Source organism: Gracilinanus agilis, chromosome 4 (assembly GCF_016433145.1).
Source record: "Gracilinanus agilis isolate LMUSP501 chromosome 4, AgileGrace, whole genome shotgun sequence".
Taxonomy (NCBI): Eukaryota; Metazoa; Chordata; class Mammalia; order Didelphimorphia; family Didelphidae; genus Gracilinanus; species Gracilinanus agilis.
Window position 1 is genome coordinate 291,806,681 of NC_058133.1, and position 20,549 is coordinate 291,827,229.

The window sequence follows — 20,549 nt, forward strand, 5'->3', positions numbered from 1 at the left end:
TAGTGGTTGATACATAGTATTTTTTTTACTTTATTGACTCATAGATTTTGCCCTTAGAGATCCTCTAGTCCAAAGGTATCAAAAATTATGACCTGAGCTGTAGAACCATAGTTGAGAAATATTTTTAAAATCAATAAAAATACAACAAAACAGATAATATTGCATTTTAAAACTAAGTCAAAACATTGTCCTCAGTGTTCCTTAAGTACACACTTGTGACCTATTTCTGAGTTTGACATCATTGATTCTGGTCCACCACTTCCCTTTAAAGAAGAGGAAGCTGTGACCCAGAGAACAAACAATTTGTGCAACATCACACAAGTAAGTGAGTAACAAAGCTAAGTTTTGAATTCAGGTCCTTTATTGAATTGATTATTCCCTGTGTCCTAAATGTTGGCTTTTTTTGTGAATTTAGTTGACTTTTTTTTTCTTATGACCACTGAAAGAACTGAATTATTCTCTCCCTCTTTTGTGGAGTGGAGTGGAGGGTCTGAACCTCAAATTCTATTGATGTAGAGAACTCCCCCTCCTTGCCCTCTGCTACCTACTTTCTACTTGACAATGGACCAAGATGATCCTGGAGAAGCCATGACAGAACTACAAGGGCGTTCCATTGGAGGTTTGGGTGTAATGCAGTTGGCAGTTGGTGCTGGTCTATGCCGTATGGGCAGGGTTCCTCATGCCTGGTTTCCGAAAAGTACCCCTGAAGCTTCAGGTGCCTTATGTTCCAGCAAGTAAGCGGCAGGTACAGAATGTGCTGAATCTTCTCCAGGGTCACTCTGGAAAGATAGTGGACTTGGGCTCTGGTGATGGCATGATTGTTTTGGCAGCATACCGATGAGGATTCTATCCTGCTGTTGGTTATGAACTGAATCCCTGGCTTCTATGGCTTTCCCGGCTCCATGCCTGGCGGGCTGGTTGTGCTCAAAGGGTTTGCTACCTAAAAGAGGATCTCTGGAAGGTGAATCTGGCTGATTGCAGCATTATCACAGTGTTCCTGGCTCCCAGTGTGCTCTCTCTCCTAGAGACCAAACTACTAGCAGAATTGCCCAATGAGGCCCGAGTGATATCTAGTCGATTCCCTTTTCCCAATTGGGAGCCAACAGGATTCAAACTAAATATACAGACTGAATTGTAAGTATCTTCCCAAATAATTATCAGGCACAGATTTGAAGGTAAAAAGTTATATTAGGAATTAACAAGGAAAATTAGGGAAGTTAATGAAGGTTTTAGGATAAAGGAAAGGTGACCCTGAACTGTTAAATTGATGCCCCCTTTCCCCCCTCCTCACTGGAGGGGAGGAAACACTTAACTAAAATTGGCTCTCTTGCTATAGATAAATATCTTACTCTCTAATCACTAAGTAATTATATAATTATATTAATGAAGAATAGTAATAACAAATAGGCTAACCCTATGAGTAGAAACCACTGGCTTAAGCTACAATGGCCACCTCAAGAGAAACCCCAAGTCAGGAGAGACAAGCAGAGTGTCTGCTCACATCCAATCCCACAAATTAACTGTCTCCAACCCTTCTCAACTGCCCCTCACCCAAAGTTCTCCAGGGGGTCCCCTGGAACTCTGGGTGAGGCTCTCCCTGTACCTTTGCAGGGATTCCATGCTTTGCATCTGCACACAACATCCCCTGTGAGGCAATTCCCTCTATTAATGCATATCTGTAGCCATTTTCCAACTTCAAGTCTTGGATACTCATTTTGAGTCACTGGAAAGTTGTTGCCTATCCAGTGTCAGAAAGCCAGTGTGTATCAAAGCAGGACTTCATCCCAACCAAGTTGTCCTGTCTCTGAGATTAGCCCTCTATCCACCATATCATGCAGCCTCTCAGTAATATTTACAATGACCAAAATGAAATAAGGTAAAGCACTTATAAATATTAAGATACTGCCTGTGTCAGCTTTATTATATCTATTATCATTACTACTACCAATTATTATTCAAATTGAGTTGGGGCTGCTTGGAACTTCAGGGGAAGAAGTCAACAATTCAACTGCCTCCAAAAGGAATCAGTTGAACTTTAGGAGAGTTCTAATTGTTAGGAATATTTTTTTTCCTTTATATAAGATCTAAATGTCTGTTTTTGTGGTTTCATCACATTACTCCTAGTTCTGGCCTCTGGAGCGAAGCATAGTTTGTCTAATCTCTCTTTTATAAGATAGCCTTTCAACTACCTAAAGACAGTTACCACATTTCCAGAGTTAGGATCTGAAAAGATCATGACAGTTTAGAGAGACTCTTCTCCAGATAAACATCCTTTATTCCTTCAATTGAACTTCATGCATCATCATCTTGAGGCCAGTCATTGTGCTACTACTCCTGTTCAGAATGATATTTGACTAATCAATGTCTTTCAAAAATAAGACACCTAAATCAAATTTAAGACTCCATATGGAGCCCAACAAGGCTGAGTACAGCACAATTAATACTGCTCTAGTTATTAGGCTTTTTGCCTCTTTGAATTTAGTCCATAATTACATTTATTTGTTTTCCATATCCCTCTTCTGTCTCATGTTGATCTCACAGAGCAGTAAAACTCCCAAATCCTTTTCAAAAGAGCTGCTTTACAATTTGTGCTGTACATGCTAACTATTTTGTACTCAAGGGTAAGACTTTTTGTACTTGTGTAGCCCTTCTCTAAATTCATCGATTACCTTCTTCCCAGTTGTCTAGCCTGTCAGAATCTTTTTCGATTCTGACTCTCTAATCTAGTATGTTTGATTTCTCCCCAGAGTTTGCTACAACTGACAATTTGATAAGCATGATATCTATGCCTTTATGTAAGATATCTGTTCTGAGGCTAGCAGTTTGAGTCTGATGTTGGAATGACATAAGACATTTGTAGGTCATTCATAAGTTAACCGAAGTAAGTTTACTTAGTAGTAGCAGAGAAAAGGCATTCAACAAGGATAATATGTACAGAGAACACAGTGACTTGTTCCAGCATAGCAAAGATCTTCTGCCTCTGAGCTACACATAGTGGTCTTGGTAGTGAAGCATCCTCAAAGAATATTTCTTGTACTCAGGTGGCCACTAACACATTTCAGTAACCCCATAGTTGAGTGACTTCAGTCAATTTAAATGTGAAGATGAGCTTCAATACTTTTTTAAGGAATCCTAATTTACATGAGGAAAGAGTTAAGATATATGGCTTCCACCACTTGTGGATTAGATGCTCAAGCTCCTCTAAAATAGAAGTGTGAAACACAAATGGCTGTCTGCCACTGAATAATATTAAAATATACTCTGGAATATTTAGCAAAATAAATAAAAATAAAATAGACCAGAGATAATGTTAAGATGTGTTTTTTGTAACTAGTGTGTAGCCATTTGGTGTTCTTATGTACAGTTTAGTGTCCTCTCATTTCTGAGTATGCCATAACTATTCTAGAAGGGCTTCTACTACTTACTAAGGGAAATAACAACAACAACAACAAAAACAACAACAAATGTGCTATTCTCCTGAAGGAGTGACTGAATATGAAATAATGAAGACTAGAAGACCCAAACTTTGTAATGTTCATTCCTTCCCCTTTTTTTGGCAGGACAAAATCTTAGATCTAAATGATACAGTCCATGTTACAATGCCCAACCTTTGCAACTTCCAGGGATCCCTTGATGTAAAAACAGTTAACATGCATAGGAATACCTGCAATAATTCAAATGCTAATGTTAAAAGGATGACATTTCCTGCATAGTCATCAATTATAATCAAAGATAAAGAAAGTTGCACTGTATCATGGTATACTTAGTGTTCTTTGGCCACCAACCAGTAATTACCATTATGATAATCCTGATGCTATGAGGGTCTGAAGTTGGGTATAGTGGGTGACCCCCAAGTGAAACACCTAAGTTGTAGTAGTGAAACACAAAGGAACCCCACAGCAATAGTTGTTGTTAAGATATGGTGAATCTGCTGAACCCAATTTCAGATATAACAGTGTCCCAGAATAGCCAGCCAGATAAAGAATCTGTTGTTAGAATTATACAGCAACTTCTCTAACTGACTTTTTGGCCTAAATTGGATAACACTAGATTGACTGCAAATTATACTTTGCTATAATTGATACAATTCTCCTCTTCCTTCAAATATACCAAGGATATAATCACTAAACCCTAAGATTAGAGATGACACCAAATCTAGATAAGTTTGAATATTTAATGTTAACAGACTTAGGAGGTAAAGGCAGGGTAAAGACTGGGAAGGAGGGAAACAGGAAATCCTTAAGAAACTAAAGCTAATGATGCTAATGATGGTGTTTGAATTGATGACAGTCAGGTTTGCCAGTTTCCAGTCTGGTTGGCCAGATTGGCCTCAATCTAAATCAGGTTACTCTGCTATTAGATGTTGTTGTTCTTCTTGGTGTTTAACTCAGGATCAGGATATTCAAGATAAAGTTAACACAGGATCAGGGACAGTGAAATTTGTTGATGCAGGTTTCTGGTAAATTAAGTTGACCTATGGCCTACCCTTACCAAAAAGAACCACCTACTCCAAATCCAATCTCCAAATAGAGATATCTTTCTCAGTTCAAATCCTTCCTTATATATCTGAGCCTTAACTGCCTTGGCACTTGCCACCTCCTACCAGGCTCGGTTCATTCTATGTTCTAATCAGGTAACTGTCCATCATCCTGATTTCCATAATGCTGTGCAATTTATCATTACACAACCCTTCTCTGGGTATCCCATGACAAGAGAGGGATGCCAGTTCTTTGTGCCAATAGAGACCTCTAAAGGACTTTTTTGTTTCCTATTGGAACTAGTTAGATATTTTTACCTCCCCCTTGTTGCCAAAAAAACAGCCAGCTCCCAACAACTTCTTGGTCCTCCAGGTCTTCCCTGGGTAGAAGTGATTCAATAGCTACTTGGATTTATAATAGCCCAAAGGAGAAGGGAGGTAAAGGAATGGCTGGACCATAAGATAAAAATATCGAGGCACACAAACATGTTTGTGTTCAGGCAAACCTAAAAGCTAACATTTATATTTATGCAAGTATACATTTGTATATATTATATGGTTGTGCACAATAAAATGTATGTTTTATTACACTTAAATCTATGAATGTAATCAATGTGAAAATATTTAAAATAATCTAGAAATATATAAAGAAAATATTGAAGATAATCCAAAATTATATAGAAATCTATAAGAAAGCAGGGTGATGGAATATAAAAAAAGACTGAAAAATATTTGGGAGGGGTATCTTACTAGATTCTAATGGAGAAGTTCTTAAATTGAATATGTGAACTTTTAAAATATTTAGATAATTACATTTCAATACATTCTTTGTTCCCATATGTAATTTATTTTATGCATCTAAGGATACTTTTCTGAGAAGAGATGCCTAGGTTTTATCAGAGTTTCAAAGAGGTTCATGATGCAATGAAGGTTAAGAATCTCTGGCCTAATGGGATTAGTCCAGAATCATTCACCAGGGAGAATGATAAGATTTGATAGAGAAAAGAGTGTTGCAGCTGGCTGGTGGAGAGTAAGAGATAGTGAAAGCCAGAGGAAAATGAAGTTTCTTGGATGATCCTTCCATAATATCAAAGTAAATTTTCCTGAATAAAGTAGAGAATAGAGTGTAGGATTTTATTCTAATAAGGGGAATCACATAAGATTGGTGGGGGGGCTGGGAATGTGGGTCTGTTAGGATTAGAATGAAAGTCCACAATCAGTAATTTTAATTTGATTAGGAAACTGTTTCAGAGCTACTGCAGAGTTCAGAGCACTATAATGTCATGATTAAAATGCTGGTGGAAGAAGTGTTGCTGCTGCTGGGACAAGGAATACAAAGGAATGGACAAAAGTCCCCTACAGAAGTCTGCAAGCAAGGATTTGACCCAAGTTGATGGGAAAAGGAGAAGAAACAGTGGTATGAGGAAACAGATCTCAGGATTTGGAGATAAAAGAGTTGGAAAGAAGTATGTCACCAAGTTAATGCAACATGGCTTCACTATATTGTGAACTTTAAATGAAAATCAAAGATTTCCTGACAATAATACAAAAAATTGCCGACCTTTAAGGCCATGTAAAATGTAATTTGAGATTTGAACCTGCTCATTTTGCAGAGGTCATAGACTAAAAGTGAAATATGAAAAAATCCATTCATACCCAGAAAAAATTTATATTTATGACCTCAAAATGAGAAACCTTGACTCTAATTTTTTAAAAATGATTCAAAGAGGGGGCAGCTGGGTAGCTCAGTGGAGTCAGAGTCAGGCCTAGAGACAGGAGGTCCTAGGTTCAAACCCGGCCTCAGCCACTTCCCAGCTGTGTGACCCTGGGCAAGTCACTTGACCCCCATTGCCCACCCTTACCAATCTTCCACCTATGAGACAATACACCGAAGTACAAGGGTTAAAAAAAAATGATTCAAAGACAGTAGATCTGCTAGAAATGTTTTAAAGGCATAAGTAAAACTGACCTCTTAAATAAAATCCTTAAAGTATAACCTTGAATTTACTGTAAGATAATAATCCTTATAATACACTGAATTTCAACAAATTCAAGAATTTCCTCCCCATACCCCAGTAAAGTAGTCTAAGGACTTCACATCCAATTATAAGACCTAAAGAATAACATCTCAAAGAGAATGTTCTTATCCCTTTGTCTAGTTCTTAATAACCATCAATACATTTCAAGTATTGATTGTCATGGCTTTGAATCTCTAATACTTAAGGTAAAGAAAATATATTCTAAAATGAATTCCCATCCCTTGACAAAATTATTTAATGTGTTCTTTAATAAGTAAATTACAAATAGCTTTGCTACACAAAAATTTAAACCAAATTATAAAATAATACCAAAATAGAGAGTGGAAGAAAGTGGGTTAATAACTGTTTATATGAAGCAAAAATGACAAGGTATAAAGTAAACAAAATACATTTTTTGCTCAAGCACTAATGATAAATATGAACATATTTTGGAAAGTTTTACATATTTTTTGAGAACAAATCTAAGAATAGTAGTTTCTAAGTCAGAGTTAAGTGTGAAGCAATATAGACTTGTAGTTGTTATTTTTGAGGGTTTCCTTCTAAGCAGGGCCTTCAGAATCTGCACTTAATTGTCTGACCAATGGATTGAAACCAATGAGCTATAAACTCACAGGAAGGAGCACAGCCCTCCTTGTTTATGTGAAGAGAAGAGAACTATCTTCCTTCTACAACAGCTAACTACAGGAGGAATTCTCTGCATTACAAAATTTAAAGGGATGACATTCTTCCACCCCAGTGTCATTGTGGACATAGAGATTATGAGCATTTTGAGTTTATAGAAAGTTAAATGTTTAAAGGTAGGTTAATGGATATGTTAAATGTCTCTCTAGGGGAAAAAAATGAGGCCAAGTAGATGTGCCTTACTGATGGAGTAGGCATTCATTGAGAGGAAAAGAGAAAGAGAAAAAATAAAACTGGGAAAAGGAAAAGAAAATGAAAGAGTTTTTCTTATAAGAAACTAGGAAACCCAAGATTATACATCACAAAATATCAAAGCAGATAGTAAATGCTCAGAGGTGACCTGTTCTCATATAGAGCCAAACAAAAATCCTAGTTATAATATACTACGTATATTATAAGCACTTGTGCTGTATCAGATTCTACTTACAGAGAACACACAAAAAAAAAAATCAAAACATTTGCTCCCAAATAGTTTGCATTCTAAACAATGTGAACATAGGTAAAAAATATATCAAATATATTGACAATAAATGTAGGATAATTTAGGATGGTGCTGGCAGATGTGGTGATTAGGATGGACATCTTGGAGAAATAGGGGTTGGAGCTGAGTTTTGTGGGAAATGAGAAATTTTTAGACCCAGGCATGGGGCTTACGACTGAATGCGACATTTATGGAGAACAGCCAGTGGTTCTGAGAAAGGAGCTTGAATATCAGGAATGAGGAAGAACAAAAAGGCCAATTTGGTTATACCAAAGTTTTGGGAAGAGAATTTATATATAATGAGATTGGAAAGGTAGGTTCGGGTCAGATTGTGCAAAAATTTAAAAGCCAGATGATGGAATTTTTTGTTTGATCATAAAAATAATATAGAATCATTGGATTTTACTGAGAATGAAGTTAACATTATCAGACTTGTGCTTTAGGAAAATCATTTTGGCAGCCATATGGATATATTGGACAGGAGAGAAATTAAGCAGGAGACTAAATATGAGTTTGTCATAATTGTTCAAGAAGGAGTTTATAAAGGCCCAAATTAGAATGATCAAAGAAAATGAAGTCTGAAGGGATCTTTGTGGTCGTGGAGTTCAGTTCATATATGAAAGGAATAAACATCATAACATACTCAAGAAGTGGTCACGAAGTCCTGCTTCAAGATTTCAAATAAGAGACAATGTAACCTACTGAGGTAGATTGTTTGAATGGAGGATAGTTGTAATTATTAGAAAATCATAGCCATTGTTATTTCTCTTGCTATCAAGACCAACCTTACCTCCTTATAATTTCTATCTGTTGCTTCCTTTGAAAATTTGGGTTCAAAAAGAACAAGTTCAGTCATGAGGCTTAATAGAAAAAGTGCTAGTTTTGAATTAAGAGAACTTTCATTTAGTGCTGACATTTTCTCCTTGTTCAGTCACATCTAACTCTTTATGATCCCATGGACAATAGCACTCCAATACTGTCCTGGGGTTTTCTTGGCAATTGTACTAGAGTGTTTGCCACTTCCTTCTTCAGTGGATTAAGGCAAATAGAGGTTAAATCTTGCCTAATAAGTTTCTGAGGTCACACTTGAACTCAGGTTTTCCTGACTCCAGTTCTTGCACTCTAACCCCTGAGCCATCCAGCTGTCTGCAGGGCAAACATAAGCTATGTGACTTGGCCAGGGTTGCACAGACAGTAAATGTCTGAGGCCATATTTGAAGTCAGGTCTTCCCGACTCCAGGTTTAGCACCCTATCCTCTGAGTCATTCTGGCTACCATTTACTGCCTATGAAAAATCAATCAGTTTTTTTTAACTTCTCTGAGCTCAGGTTGCTTTACCCTTGAAGTGAGAATGTTGAACTAGTTGGCCTCAAAGGTTGCTTTGAGCTTTAAGATTACATAATCTTATATTCAATATTCTATATTATAGTTCTTCAAAAAGTTGAAAATTAGATAGCGTATTTCACCAGCTTTACCTTTTTCTAACTAAATATCCCAAATTCTTGCAAAGAATCCTCTTGAAACATGGACTTAAATCCTTTCTCCATCTCTATGTTCCTCTGCTAGACACTCTTCAGCTCCTCAATGTCCTTAAATTGCACCAATCATAAAAGCCCAATATCCCTTCCTGGCTGTGACATTATAAATAATGGGAATAAGAACAGAGAATAAGTGAAGAAGAGTCAAGGATAAACCTAAGTTTGGATATAGATTGAGTTTAGATTGATATTTGAAAGCCAGTTACAATGAACTGACTAGGTTAATGTATTATAAGACATTTTAAAAGAGTTTTTCTTAATCTCTCCCTCTGTCACTTTAAGAGGCAAGGGAGCAGAAAGATTTCTCAGTAAGAGCTTCTTAACTGACAGTTGTCTGTGTAAGAGCCCTGAAGATTCCACTACCTAGGAGACAGAATAGCCATATAAGGGATAGAATATTTTGAAGTGTACTTTTGCCTCTGGAATTTCCTAGAGTAGAGGTGCTCCATCCATCTTTGTCTCAGTCAGACTGGCAGTTGGAGTTTCTAAATGACAGTTGAGATAAAGAAAATGGACTGAAGGAGGTTGGAATTAATGCTTATTGATTAGTTTAAGTAGGTATTTAAAGAGTGAATATAATCTTAAATAGACCGTGTAATTAAGATAGGCCAGGTCTGGCTCAGGAAGAAGCACCTGCCCTCGAAGGCAGTTAGATTAGGGTTTACTCCGACATTTTAGTTAGGATTGGTGTTTTAGGCCTAGTTATAAGATATAATAGTAATATTCTCACTTTCCTCCTTCCTATTTCCTATCCAAACTTCTCAAAAAAATTAAGTGTTTTGTGTTTTACCCAACTGCTTTCCTCACATTTTGTCAAACTCCTACCCAAAATTTAACCCTTCACAGAAAGAATCTTAGGTTATTTCTTTAAGTAGAGTTCAATAAATACTATGAGCTGGGATTCAAGTGGCTATGAGGAGAGCAATTTCTATAAAAAGCTAAGGCTAAGGGACAAAAAAACCCAAATGCCTTCATTCTATAAGACACAAAAGAAGTATTAATAAAGGGATTCTTAGATGGGATCCATGAACTATTTCAGAAAATATTTTTACAACTATATTTCATTAAACTATTGGTTTCCTTTGCAATTGTATGGGTTTTATTTTATGTATTTGAAAACATCTTGAGAAAGGGTTCATTGGCTCATTAAACTGCCAAAGTATTGTATGTTATAAAAAAGTCCAAGAAACATTGGTGGAAGAAGTCTAAAGAACAGTTTCTCAAAGGGAAGGGCTTGAAGAGACATGCAACTTGAAAAGGAAGGAAAGAGAGGACTAGTGTTTTAAATCTCTTAGAATTAGAGAAAGAAATATGGGAGTAGAAACACAGAAGAAAAACAACTATTTGATCACATGGTTTGATGGGGATCTGATTGGGGATGTAGACTCTAAACCATCACCCTAATAAAAATATTGATAATACGGAAATAGGTCTTGATCAATGACACATGTAAAACTCAGTGGAATTGCTTGTTGGCTATGGGAGAGGCAGTGGGAGGAGGAGAGGGAAAGAATATGAATCATGTAACCATGGAAAAAAACATTCAAAATTAATTAATTAAAATTTAAAAAAAAATAAAAGAAAGTGTTAGTGTGAGAGAGGTTAGAGAGATTTTTTCCTGTCCTTATGGAAAAGAACCTAAAGAAGATGCAGAGATAAAAGAGATGAAGCAGTATTTTCTTAAAAAGCTATTTGATGAAGAGGATTTAAGAGAAGGGACTATTTAATATCTTGAGATAGAATAAAGAGAAAAGTACTGTGGTTTCAGATAAAACACATTGTTGACAAGATGTAACAACCACAGATATTTCAAGGCCGTGGCTTTGGCAGTGACAGTGGCTCTAATCACAATATGGTAAATATTTTATGTTGCAAAGTATGTGGTAAATGTTGACTTATGTGTATACTTTTAATAGTATATTATAAATTATACATATGTATGTTATTCTCACTACTAATTTATTTGGTAATTTTACTATATATTTTTATGTAGGTAAATAAGAGTAACTATTTAAAGGAAGCATGTCAATGTGGGGGATCAGAAGTCTTAGTATAATCGAGGTTACTCAAAGGATTTTATTGAGAACCATAAGAATTATAGCAGCCATCTCTGAGGACTCACTTTGCTGAGATAAATAGCAACTAAAGAATGAGAAAGCTCAGTGGAAGGGGGTAAAATATACTACATTGAAATTTCTTCTAAGTCAATAAAGTAATATAATATTATGAGAAACATGGTTTTATGGAAAGAGCATTAGATTTACTTAGGTTTAAATGAATACTAGGTTTGCCACTTAATACCCATATAACATTAAGCAAGCCATTTGCCCGTTTTCTCTGAGGCTTTATTTTCTATTTTATTTATAAGGAAAGAATATTCAAAGAACTTATCTTTGAGGTGCCTTCCATCTCTAAATCTATGAACCTGTATATTGGCTGTGTGACTGAACAAATTATTAAATCTTTCACAAAACTCAACCTGTTAAATCAAAGGTGATAAACTGCATTGGTAGAGTTTCCTTACTGGAAGTTCCTTATTCCAGTGTGGAAAGGGGGAATGTGTTTGAATTCATCAACTCATTTAAGCTTTACAACATCCCTGTAGAGTAGATGGCTAAAGCCATTATTATCTTCTCTACTTCATAGATATTATTGTCTCTGTTTTATAAATGAAGAAATTTATGGATGATGATGTTGAGTGACTTGCCTATGGTCACATGCCTGCTACGTGTCATGACAGGATTTGAACATAGGCCTTGCTGACTCTAAGTCTAGCACTCATTAAGAGGCTTGTCTCTTAAGGACATGGACTTCAATAAGATGATCTTTTTCCCCCCAATGGAATCCTGCAATTAATTAGCATTGCATTCAAATCTATATCTCTGCAAAGAACTTATGTGTTCTAAAGTATTTATAACAACTCTTTTTTTCCCTTATTTTTCTCATTTATTATAACAGCAAATAATTGGAAAATGAGGGGACATCCAGTATTTGGGGAATGGTTAAATAAGTTGTAGTTTATAATTATGAAGAAATATTACTGCACCATGATAAATGACAAACTAATTTTTAAAAACAAAGAAAAGTTTGCATGAAATTATGAAAAGCAAAATGAGCAGAACCAAGAGAACATTGTATATACAGCAAAAGAAATACTGTTTGAAAAATAACTTATAAATGTCTGCTTCCAGAGAAAGAACTGATAAAGAGAAACATGCAATAAGTAATTTTATGTATGCATGTTATCTTTTTGCCAAATAATGCCTTTTCTAAGGCAGGGAGGGGAGGAGGATACCTGGGAACTTTAATTGAATGAAAAAATAATTAATCTTTAAAAATTGGCAGAACCATTCTTCTTCCCTCAGTGATTCTTTTCCCTACTTCCACATAGTTTCCTATTTTCATTCTACTACACATTTCTGGTGCATGAGGAAAACATTAATATAGTATAGAGTGTAAAGATATAGGAGAGAAAAAGATGGAATTCCCACCCTCAAGGTAACATTTTAACTTGAAAATTGCTTAGGCTATGGCAGAGCGAGGAATATTGGATCTTTTGTGGAGCAGCTTTTTGCTGCCCTAAATTTCTCTCTCTGCCCTGATTTCTCATTAATTTCCAACAGCTACAGCTGTTACAGGCCACCAGCCTGATGAATGTTGTGGGAGTAGCAAAAAAAAAAGTTTTTACCTTCTTCATTGCCACCAATCACAATATATCTAATACAGAGAACAGAAATGGTTTTAAGTACTTGATTTGGTCAAGTAGTATTTTCCATCTAATCAGGATACATGGCTCCAGGAACACCATCTGGCACCTTTAATCAATGAAGTAGAAAACAGTGAGGGTTAGATACACATGATTTGTGAAAGTACTGTTCACTGAGCCAATAAGAAAACTCTCTGCCCATCTTTTCCTTCCTCTGAAAGAAAACCATAAACCAAGGTCCAGTCAGGCTAAATCAACATTGCCAGCTTAAGAGACCATAGAAATTGGCTATCCCCAAATCTCTTGATTGTGATTCATCTGTATTTAAACTAATTGAAAAATGAGTTTATTATGCTGCTATTTTAAAGCAATGTTTGAGAACATGTTTAAATCAATAGAAGTTAAATAAAGCTACCAGATAATAATCATATTTAAGAAGCTTTATCTTCTGTGAAATATACTTAAATATAATAATGGTTTTAAAGGAAATTCTGAAACATTCTATTTGAAGCAATTACTGGGAATCCATTATTTAAACAAAGGACTTATATTCCTGGGAAATTTAAAACATGAGGTAAATTCCATTGAGACAAAAAAATCTATGTAGGAAAATGATTTATAAGAATTTTATCTTGTAAGCAAGAAAAGGCACTAAATAAAACCTCTATAAATTTGGGAAGTATTACAGTCATGAATATAGAAATGTTGTTGTCTTCTGCTATGGTGTCTAGTTGGCATGCCCTGCAGTACCCAAGGGTATTATCTATGACATATTATTGTAAACAGTACTGTCTGCTCTGAAGGAATGGAAATGAATAATACATCAAGGATAGTTACAGATGTTAACTGTTCAGGTCACCCTCTAGTGTGTTTATCATTTAACAAAAACAGACTCTAAAAGTCTCTCAATCTGCTTCCACTGCCAGTAGACCTGATCTGAGCTATGGGTTTCCAATCATGTTTAGGTAACTGGAAAGTTACATGAATTTCAACTAGCATGAAAAGTTGACCCTCCTTAAATGGTATAGATGCAATTTGTTATTCTTGAATTAATAGAGCCCATAATACTCTCATAACACTTATAATAGCCATTGGAGAGTTTTCTTCTAAATTTCACGGAAATAAATACTTGAAATTGATTGAGCACAAGGTCATCTTCTCAGGGACAGGAATATTGTTAAAATTTGTCTCCATGCTACCTGGGCTGAATCATACTGGAATACAAAAATTTGCTTTTTTCTGAATTGTGCTACTATGTGTCCAAGTTCTGGAAAAGTAGCTCTTTGAAAGGTCTCTTAGGAAGGTGGCCAATGTCATATAACCAATGGCCTTCCAAATCCACCAAAGAACTGGAAAGAACTATTTGAACTGATGCAGAGTGAAATAAGCAAAACCAGGAGAACATTATACTTAGTAACTATTGTAGAATGATAAAATATGATAGACTTTGCTACTAACAGCAATACAATGATCCAGGACAATTCTGAGAACTGAACTTATGACAAAGAATGTTATCCACTTCCAGAGAAAGAACAGTTGGAGTATAAATGCAAATGAAAACATATAAATTATCATTTGTTTATTTGGTTATATGTTTTGAGGTTTTGGTTCTATAAGATTATTTACTTACAAAAATGAATAATATAGAAATATGTTTTGTGTGATAATACAAATATAACCCACATGGAAATACTTATCAGCTCTAAGAGTGGGGAGAAAAGAAAGGAGAAAAACATTATGGATCATATGAATTTGGAAAACTTATGTAGAAATTTGTTACTAAAATTAAAAAAATTATAAGAAATTTTGAAAAGTTTATAGCCAATGAAGAGTCAGACATGATTAAAAGGCCTAAACGATAACAAAACATCTAGTTATCTTTGTTATTCTTTACGTTTTTATTGAATTAACTGGTGAGAGGAGGAGTAAGAGGAAGTGGGAGGAAAAGAATCTTAGAAGAATCTTAGTCTATTGGATATGTATGTATGTTGATGCATAAATGTAGAGCATATATATGCATGTCCCATTCATATATTTCTATATATGTATTGTATATATTAAACTTAATTCATTTGCCTAATTCACACTCTCTTTCTATGGCATTCTTAGGTGACTACTTTCACTTTTTATGTATCCAAACCATGGCCCAAACAAACAAACAAAAAATTTCCTTGAGCTTTGATAGGAAGTAGAAAGAACAAACAAAAAAAGATGTCCTAAGGCAGTTGATGGCAAATGTTTTAGAGATAGAATGTCAGGCCCTGTCCCCACCCCAACCCCAAACTGAGTGCAATGACCACCCCTACAGAGACTACATGCCATATCCCTTCCCACCAAATGCCAGGTATACTTTTACCCACCTTTGCCCCACACAGAAAAGGGAGAAAGCCCTGCATTGGGCTGCTAGATAGAGAGGTTGGTAGTGTGAAAAAATGTTCTCAAGTACTTAGAGAGGGGGAAGGGAGCAGAATCCCCAAGTCCCTTTGCCTTTTTAGTAAAGTACTCTAGGGAGGCAGAGGGTGACCATGTGCCCACAGAGAGTGTCCTTTGTTCTATCTTTGGCACCTGTGCCATAGGACATCACCGATGTCTTAAAGTATTCAGAAAAACAGTGTGAAGCACTGAATGTCTTTTTTTCAAAGGAAAGTTTTAATTCTCTAAAGATAGACACATCATCTGTAAATATTATTTTCTTAGCCTCTATTAAGGAAAAGAGCATCTCAAGAAAGCTACCTGGAAAAGAATTTTGTCCACCAATGCAAGATTCTACAGATATGTACTGTGTCATTTAAAAATTACTCTAAGTGCCCAGGGCTCCCTGCTACAACTTTCCCAACACCTCAAACTTCGTCTGTGGGAGGTGTTGGAGAAAGTATAAGAGAGAGAGTTTTGGCACCTTTTGAAGCTCTCTCAGGCCAGAGGCTGGCTGATGCTCTCTACCCTGTTAAACCCTAAGTTGCTACCTGATCTTTTATTTAAGCCCCAAAAGGCTCAGGTAAATTTCCCCTTCCCAGGGCTGGGGACCACTACCTTTCTTTCCCTTCCTCTATCTTCTTCTCTCCTTTCTCCCATCCATCCTTCCTTCTACCTTCCTCCCTTCATGGTCACACTTCATAAATCATGAATTAGTGACTTGTATAATGGTATTAAGTCAGGTTATTAATGTAAGGATGACACCAAGTTGTAAAGTGTAACTCACAAATTGGAAAATGGGACAAAAATCCTAAATGATCTCTAAAATTTGAAGAAATTGTCAGAATTTAGAGGAAGAAATTAATCAGGAAAACTCATTCTGGTGTCCTGGAAGGGGCAAAATGTAAAAGAAAAGCACAGCGAACAAACATAAAAAATAAGTATGATGGGAACACAAGGAAACATGTCTGGTCTATGTGTGATTAAAAGCAAAGGAAGAATGGGTTAAGGAGATGTATTAACAAGACTTTAACATGATAGAACATGCTAAAAAAGCTCTTGTTGTCCTCAATAAGTCATGCCCAGAATACTTTCTCTTGATCCAAGTTTTGTGTTTTCACTTGGAGATGGAAAAATTGGAGGGTGTCCAGAGGACAGAAAAATTAATGATAAATGGTTGATAACATGGACCCATGAGAAATGAATTTTTAAAAAGAGCTATGATTATTTAGCCTAGAGGATTTAAGAAATGTCCTGAGGACAATTTTCAACTAAATAAAAGTGATTATAAGTAGTCTTGTCACCTGCAGAGGAACACTTCTAAAAACAAAACAAATTCAAAGTAAAAATGTCTTCAGTTTGAAAGAATAAATACTTGTTCTGATCAAGATTGGACTATCTTTATTTGTCATATTTATTATTCTTATTCACTATCATAAATGGGACAAATTACTTCGTTAGAGTTTTGGGTAAGCTTTTTAGAGCAAGATGTTGAGAATATGGGCTACACATGATTTCAGTAGGAGTTTGGGATTGGGGAAAGATAAAACCAAGAACTTATTTGAACACATCATGATCTTTAAGGCAAATCACATAACCATGCATTCCCCAAGGTAACTCCTTAGAAGAGGTACAAATCTTCGTTAAGAGTGAGATTCCTTGTTGAGATTTCCTATTATCAAAAAACAAAAACAAAACCCCACAAGTGTTACATTTCCTGCTCCAAATCACAGAGGAAAAAGATGTGCTAAAATGTACTATAAATATTTTAGAAAATACAGGTTCTTTTCATTTTTCCATGATGACTTGGGAAATAGCCCCAAAAGTTGAATTACAAGGGATAAGAGTATACACAGTTTTATATCTGGGAATATTTCCAGATTACTCTCCAAAATGGTTGGTTCAAACCACATTTCCAGCAACAGTATATTAGTGTTCCCATTTTTCCAATCTCTTCCAACATTTGTCATGTGCCATTTAATGATTTTAGTCAAACTCATAGGTGTGAGATGATACCTCAGAATTCTTTTAATTTGCATTTCTCTACATATGGCATCAATTTCTTTATCCAAAAGCTATCTGTTAATATCTTTGAATATGTATAAATTTGGGAATGCCATATTCTTATAAATTTGACAAAGTTCTATTTATATTTGGGATATGAAACCTCTGTCTAAGAAAATGTCTAAATTTCCCCCTAGTTTTCTATTTACCTTCTAATCATAGCTATAAGACTTCTGGGGGAGGAGCCAAGATGGTGGAGTAAACCAGAGTAGCTCCAAGTCACCACAAGAATCCTCTCTCACCAAGATTAAAGTATCATCACAAAATGAATACAGGAGTGAAAAAGATAACAAAGAAAGTGTAACAACTTTCAAGAAAAGAAAAACCCAAAAGGTAGGCAGAGAACATCTGAAGCACTGGGGTTAGAGGGGAACAGAGCCAGTAAGAGACTAAAGCATGGAGTGTAGAGCAAGGCAAGAGTAAGTTACACACCCCACATCCCACATCTGCTGTCACAGATTCAGCACCTAATACTAAATCAATATTCAGACTATGAGATCCTGCCTGTGAAAATAGTGGTCCAAGCCAACCCATACTGCTTGAAATTTCAAAATCATGGAGAAGTCTGGAGTCTCAGCGCAGAGCAGTTAGAGCTCATTCATATAGGCCCAGAGTAAAGCCAGGAATCCCACTCTGGAATTGAGATGAGGACATAGTTCACAGTTTGGGGTGCTGATAGTACTAAGTGGGGGCCCTTCAATCTTTTTGCCAAAAGCCCAGAGCAGAACTCTAGTACAAGGCCATCAAGGATGTTCCTGATTAGAATAAGTACATAGTAAGACCAAAAGCTTACAATCAAGCCTAAGGCAAGTCTTTGAGTTATCAGGATCTTAAAGGTCAATTGAATTAGCAGAGGGAGGAGGTTCTTAAAGAGTTCTCAGCCCTCAGACCATCACATCATCCTACAAAAACTGAAACTGGTAAAAACAGAAAATAAGCTGAGAATAGCATCAAGGAAGGATTGAAGTTTAAGAGGGTAACCCAACTTCACAGAAAACAGAGCCTACCTATAATTAGATAAGAAAAATGAGCCAACAACAAAGCACCTAACACTAAAGAATTTTTATGGAGACAAAGAGCAAGGTACAGACATAGAAGGGGACTCTGAAAGCAAAGCAAATATGTACAAAGTTTAAAAAAATATGGATTGGACACAGATTCTGAAAGAACTCAAAAAAGACTTCAAAAACAAAGTAAGAGAGGCAGAGGAAAAGTGAAGAAGAAAAATCAAAGTGATACAAGGAGAAATGAAAGTGACACAAGAAGAAACGGGCCAATTGAAAAAGGAGAACCATAGACTGACAGAAAAACCAGGCTTTAAAATTCAAAATTGAAAATGTAGAAACTAATTATTTCATGAGAAACCAAGAAACAATAAAACAAAATCAAAGGAATGAAGAAAAAAACAGAGGAAAAAATGAAATGTCTTATTTTTAAAAATTGACCTAGAAAATAGATTTAGGAGAGACAATTTGAGAATTATTGGACTACCTGAAAACAATGATTAAGAATAAACCTTCGTTAACATATTACAAGCAATTATCAAAGATAACACCCCAGAGATCCTTGAACAAGAAAATAAAATTGAAATTGAAAGAATTCACAGATTACCTTCAAAAAGAAACCCTAAAATGACACACTTTCAGGAACATAATAGCTAAATTCAAGAGTCATCAAGCTAAGGAAAAAATATTTCAAGCAGCCAGAAAGAAACCATTTAAATATCAGGGAGCTACAATCAGGATCTCACAGGACCCAGTGGCTTCTACATTAAAAGATCTAAAGACATGGAATATGATATTCAGGAAGGCAAAAGATTTGGGTTCAGAACCCAGAGTCACCTATCCAGCAAAACTGAGTATATTCTTCCAGGGGGGGAAATGAATATTCAATAAGATAGAAGATTTACAAGTATTCCTGAGGAATAAGCCAGACCTAAACAAAAAAAAACTGAATGCCAAATATGAAACACAAGGGAAGCCCAAAAAAGGAAATAGAAAAAGAAAATTTAAGGGACTCATTAAGGTCAAAATGTTTATATGTCTACATGGGAAGAGGATATCTGTAATTCTCAAAAATTACTCGCAGTAAAAGAGAAGATAAAAGGAATTTACTCAGAAAGAGTATGGGGAAGTTAGCTGATTACAATGATATGTTGTATATGATGATATATGATGATATGATGTATATGTAAATACGATGATATGAAATGATATGTCTGCATATGAATTATATGTAAAAAATCAAGGGGTGAAAGAGATGATTGCAAGAGAAAAAGGAAGGGAGAAATAGAATGACGTATATTATATAATATAAAAAGGAGTGAAAATCAATACAGAGAGGGAAGGATAAGGGTAGTGACAGGCAATGCTTAAACTTTACTTTCATTGTAACTGGCTTAGAGAGGGAAAAACAAGTATGTGCAGCGGGGTATAGAATTCTATCTTACCCTACAGAGAAGCAGAAGGGAAATAAGACAAGGGAAGGGGGAGATAATTAAAGGAACAGGGTAGTGGGGGTGTCTATGACAAAAAGGAAAATACTAGTGAGGAGGAACAGAGTGAAAGGAAATAGAGCAGGAGTGAAAGGGGATAATATAATGGAGGGCAAAACACAATTAGCTGAGTGTGAATGGGATGAACTCACCCCAAAAATGGAATTGTATAGCAGAGTGGATTAAAAACCAGAATCCTACCATATGTTGTTTACAAGAAACATATTTAAGGCAGGGTGATACACACAGATTCGAGGCAAAAGGGTAGAACAGAATTTATTATGTATCATCAAGTTTAAAAAAAGTAGGAGTAGCAATCATGATACCAGACAAAGCTAAAGTAGAAATTGATCTACTTTTAAAAAGAGTTTAAAAAAACTTTCTGCCAAGCTACTTTCTATTTTTCCCCAACAATGTTTTCCAAATACTAAATTCTTATTCTCAAATCTTGGATCCTAACTTCTGTGAAATAACATTAATATAATATAATTAATAAAATATTAATATAATATTTTACAGAAATTTGGTGCATGTCTATTCTGTTCCTAATCTACCTTTCTAATTCTTAGCCAATACCAGATTATTTTGATAATTCCTGTTTTATAATACAATTGGAAAACTGGTACTACTTGAACCCTTTCCTTTATTTTTTTTTTA

The 20,549-nt window shown here is 35.5% G+C and overlaps 1 pseudogene; it reads left to right on the forward strand.

Annotated features, from left to right (window-relative positions):
* The first annotated feature begins 561 nt into the window (after positions 1 to 561).
* The window catches only part of LOC123246456, a 104,796-nt pseudogene continuing 84,808 nt past the window's right edge, over positions 562 to 20,549 (forward strand).